Below are 5,411 nucleotides of genomic sequence, written 5' to 3'. Positions count from 1 at the left end.
TCCGTTATTGAATATTATAGGTGTGTAAACTCAGCAAAATATTCTAAAAGAGTCCAGTAGCCCATAATAGCATTGGGTCTTCTGTTTAACTGGCAATGTCAGAAATTATTGACCTGAGTCCCCCACAGCTCAACATAACAACATGGCTTTACTTCCTATATTTCGTCTTCATACTTTTCTACTGGATGGTTAAGACCAAGGTAAAGCAGGACCTATGCAACAAGAGTTGTAGATTTTGGGTCTGAGAAGGTCAGTGAAATGCCCTCGGGATTTATCCTGAGATCCTGTAACTCAGATTGTAGAACCTTTGTCAGTGTCAGCCATGTAGATGAGTCATGGCCAATGCTTGGCCAATGTGCTCTCTGTTTTCAGGCCTGAGAGAGTGTCTTCTCCCCATGTGACTCTCCTTAGGCACACTCTACATCATCGATCACTTTCCTCTTTGGCCCCATAATCTTCTTGATCAGAAAATTTGGGACACTACCGAGGTACATGACATTACAGTACAAGTTCTCATATGTCTTGAGTCTTAATTGACCTTAGAAGGTTAGGGCCAAAATGTTGGCTTTCCTTGTAGCCCTCCTTTTTCTCTAATTTTGGTCTGCAAACTTAGGTTGTTAACCATCCAGAAGACAAGCTTATTGTTATTATCAAATGATTTAGGCTATCAAGCTTAACCTCACTATCTCACTGCATTTCAAACATCTTAGGCATAATAAGGAACAGGTATTTTTCATCAGGTATTAATATGTTGAACTTTAAGTCCCTACATCATATGATAAAAAAAACATTTAAAAATTAGATTATATTTTAAAAATAGGATAAAGAATTATATACTTCTCATGTTTGCACATAAGTCCAAAAATCTCACCATATACAACCTTGAAGCAGGACAGTCCCACAATATTCCTTTTCCTGTCTTTGCTTTCATTCACAACCCCCTTCTTCTTGAACATTCACCTACGCGAGAGACATCTTAGGAGTAACTGGCATGTCATGACAAGCTGCCCATATTCAGAATACCACAATGACAGGCACTCCAAACATGAAAACACTATTACAAATTACCATCTGCAGTGCAGTATATATGAGAACTTGTACTGTAACGTCATGTAACTCAGTGGTGTCCCAAATTTTTTGATCAAGGAGATTATGGGGCCAAAGAGCAAAGTGACCAATGATGTAAAGTGTGCCTAAGGAGAGTCACATGGAGAGAAAACATTCTCTCAGGCTTTCACATAGAGCACATTGACCAAGCAATGGCCGTGACTCATCCACATGGCTGACACTGACAAAGGATCTATAATCTGAGGTACAGGATCTCAGGATAAATCCTGAGGGGACTTGACTGACCTTCTCAGATCCAAAAGCTACAACTTTTGTTGCATAGATCTTGCTTTATCTTGGTCTTAACCAACCAGCAGAAAAGTATAAAAACAAAGTATAAGAAGTAAAGCCATGGTGTTATATTTAGCTGTCGGGGACTGAGGTCAACAATTTCTGAAAATGACAGTCAAGTGGAAGACCCAATACTATTATAGACTACTGGACTCCTTCAGAATATTTTGCCGAGTTAACACACCTGTAATATTCAAATGACAGAACTAAACAAAAAAGGGGATACAAATGAATGTCCATTTTGTATCTGTGTATTCAAAGTGGTTAGGATAGATATATAGTTACATTCTCTTAATGAATGGAGGGATTTGTTCTAATAGTGTTTGTAAATAGGATATCATGTCTGCCTCTTGTACAGCAAATGACCACTAGGAAGAGAGTATGCAGTGTGTTAATTATTGGAACTGTCCTACCAATTTGATTTGAAACTGTCTCATTGCTATTTGTTTCTCAATAAAGTTATGGAAAAAAATTAAGCAATGGATCTGCATGGGCAGTTCACATAAAAATAAACACACCTGGCCAATAAATGTACAATAAGGTAGAAATGCTTCACAGTAACTAAGGAAATGTAAATTAAAAATATGCTGAATCCATTTTGCCTATTAAGTGGCAAAAATTGTAAAAGATGTCTAACAATCAGTGCTAGAAAAATGTTCTCCTTCAACATCATTCTCTTCTTTGCTGATTTCTTCAATTTGATTTTAAAACATGAAAAATTTTTTCTCTTTCAACAACGCAAAATGACCTAGGTGTCATGGTATGTATCTGTAATTCTAGGACCAGGAGAAGGTTAGTCAAAGGGATCACTAGTTTAAGCCCAGCCTGCACAGTTAACTACTTTGGAAAAGACCTTGTTGCAAAGTGAATAAATAAATAAATAAATAAATAAATAAATAAATAAATAAATAAATAAAAACTGAGGCTGTAACTCAGTGTAAGGCTTTTAATTCAGTCCTCAATACTTTCCCGGGCAGTCTAGTTTCTCATAACTAAAGTTACGCTCACAAAACTCCCTACTCACCTAGTTACCAGATCTAATTATCTTTTTTAAGTGCTTAAATTTTTTGGGTTTTAGAGTTGCTGTCACCTTTGCTTGTAGCAGAATTGCCCATTGCCATTCTTGAAACCACTGCTGCCCTCCCCAACCCTCCTGTCTCTTACGAGCTTGTTCATTGCCCTCTGCACTTCTTTTACGCAATCTTTTCATAACTACAACTGCTGTTGTTTTATGAGTGCAAAGATAGCTCCCTGCTTATCTGTGGGACTGTCTCCTTCTAGTTCTGCAACTCCAACCTAGCTCCAAATCCTACCTTCCTATTTCTCACTGCCTCACAGGGTCCAAGCAGCTGTCTGAAGCCGCACACTCAATCTTGTCTTACAAGTACATTCTGACCTTGCTGAGTGTTTGTTTTATGACACTGGGTACTAAACCCAGGGCCGGTGCACTAAGGTAAATCTCCAGCCCTTTTAAAATCTTTGCATTTTGCGGTGGGGTGTCAGTAATTCACTTCATCGCCCAGACTGAGTTAGATCTTCCTATTCCCTATCTCCCCCTCGCAGAGTGATGGCATTGTACTCTTGTACCCCCAAGCCTGGCTCTGACCTGCCTGATTTTGTGACTGGCTGCAGGTTCTCTTAGCACTGTGTAGCTTGTCTGATGAACTTGTATTTTCCACAACCAGATTACTTGTTGCCTTTCTAATTTTTGTGTTTTGCTATACCTCTTTTCTGCCACCAATCAAGCACTCTGTGATTCAAGTCAATGTTTTTTAAAAACACAATCTTCTAACAATTTCCTAAATATGAGTGTCTTGTTCAGTTAGTCTACACAAGACATCCCTATGTATCAAGAAGGTTTGTGTACAAACTTGTCATGAGCTCCTTCCTCTTCAGCAAGCTCTTTATCATTTGCATGAAGTCTCTCAATATTTGCTTTTCCTGAACTTAACTGTTAATCAAACCATTCCCGAGGCCGGGCATCATATCTACTTCTTTTACTGCTACCATCCTCTATATTTTCTTAGAGCTGGGATTTAGTGGTACAGGACTTGCCTAGCATGAGCAAGGCCCTAAGTTCAGTCCTTAGCACTGCAAAATAAGTAAATAAATTAGTATATTTTCTTGTATGTATTCTTCTCTTCTTAAACAGATATAAGTTTCTGAGGGAAAATAGTCACTATGTCAGCAGAAATCATATTTGTATGTTAATAACAGAAATCTGCAGTAACAGTGACTGAAGGTGAGATTTTCTTTTCCTTGGCATAAAGACTCAAACAGAAAGCCACCTAGAATAGGTAGCCTTAAAAGGGAGATTCTTTGGCTTCACCTTCTTTAGTGAATGAACACAAGTGTTAGCTATGGTTTTGGACATCTAGTACACACTCTAGCTGGAGATAAAAAAAATAAGAGATGCACAAAATGATATGCATCCCAGATGAGTAACAGACTTTTTTCTTTTGCTTTTTGTTAGTGATGAACACTTCTGGAAACTTGAGGAAGTAAAAATATTGAAAAGGAAATTCCTTTGTGTAATTGTTAATAGAACACTGAAGAAGAAATCATATTTTAGAAAATTTCCCATGCCACTCTTGTGGAATTTACCTGCTAAGGGATTGTTCAAAACAACTCATTCTCACACTGGTGTGTATGGTGTGAGAATGTGACATACCAAATTGCATGACAGCATATTTGGTAAGAAAACAAAAACCATGTGGTGATTGTGTGTAAAACATGGAAAAAAGGAATGAAAGTGAAATTTTTAAATAATATTCAAAAACTAACAAGTATGTAAAATGAGAAACATTTCCACCATCATGGAATCTCATGTAAACGGCTCAGCACCATCTGCCAGCATATGAGCTGTAGTTTGACATGTGTGACTGCTCCTTCCATCCACGATTTTCTTCTACAACAACCTTGTCTATTCATTCTCTGACTGTGGCCCCAAGGACCAGTGTGACATGGAATCAAAAGCCTAGAAAGGAACTCAAGTGCATTTTAGCATATTTAAATGATTTTGTAGGGACCAGGGAGATGGCTCAGTGGAATAAATGCTTCCTTGGCAAGCACAAGGACCCGAGTTCAATCCCTGGTTCCACTAACTAACTAACTAAATAAATAACTAAATAAATAACTAAATAAATAAATGATTTTGTGTTTAATGAAACCACTTAACTAGTGGCAAGTTAGCTCAAAACTCAGTTCTCCTGACTGTAAGGGTGGAGCTGTACATTCATTACAGCTTCTTCTCAACTACTAATATTCTCTACTGCCACCACCCACCCACATGGATTAAACTAATGATCTCTCTAATATAGAAAACATCCATTGTACCTACCTAGGTAGCAGCTTGGTATCTTTCTTGGTGTGCCTCCTCATGAGAAATTTAGAAGCAAAAGATAGTTATTATTTAGCCAAACTATGTGAAACTTGGGTCTTTTTGAATTTATTATGTCCCAACAAGCTGAGGCTCCAGTTGGAAGAAGGAAGGGCTGCATTCAAGCAAGCGGTCATCTTTTTCTTCCCAAAGGTTGAAAACAGATGTTTAGAACAGATGAGTCTGTGGCGAGCTACCATTTCCAATTCACATCCTTCCTGCAGTTGTAGGAAGGGAAGTATTCATTAACAAAATCTAAGCCAGATCAAACTCTGTCCCCATTCTTGATCCTCCTTTCGGGAAGCCTACTGCTTTTCCATGCACTTTTGGCTTTGGCCAATAGTCACCTTCCAATTTCAAAGTGTTATTCTGGGTTTTGTTTCATGATCATCATGTCTTTCCATCGATCTATCTCCACTCAGGAATAGTTAGAGAAAAAGAAAATAAAAACATCAAGATAAGGAAAAGTTAAAAACAAAAAGACATCCCTCCTGCTGTGCTGGCCACAAAAACTGGGCATGGTGGTGTACGCCTGTAATCCCAGGGCTGGGGAGGCTGAGACAGGAGGATCACTGTGAGTCCAAGCTTTGTAGTGAGGCCCTGTACCAAATAAATAAATAAATAAATAAATAAA

This window comes from Octodon degus, unplaced genomic scaffold, assembly GCF_000260255.1.
Source record: "Octodon degus isolate 3935 unplaced genomic scaffold, OctDeg1.0 scaffold00059, whole genome shotgun sequence".
NCBI classification, from domain to species: domain Eukaryota; kingdom Metazoa; phylum Chordata; class Mammalia; order Rodentia; family Octodontidae; genus Octodon; species Octodon degus.
This window is presented reverse-complemented; position numbering follows the sequence as displayed.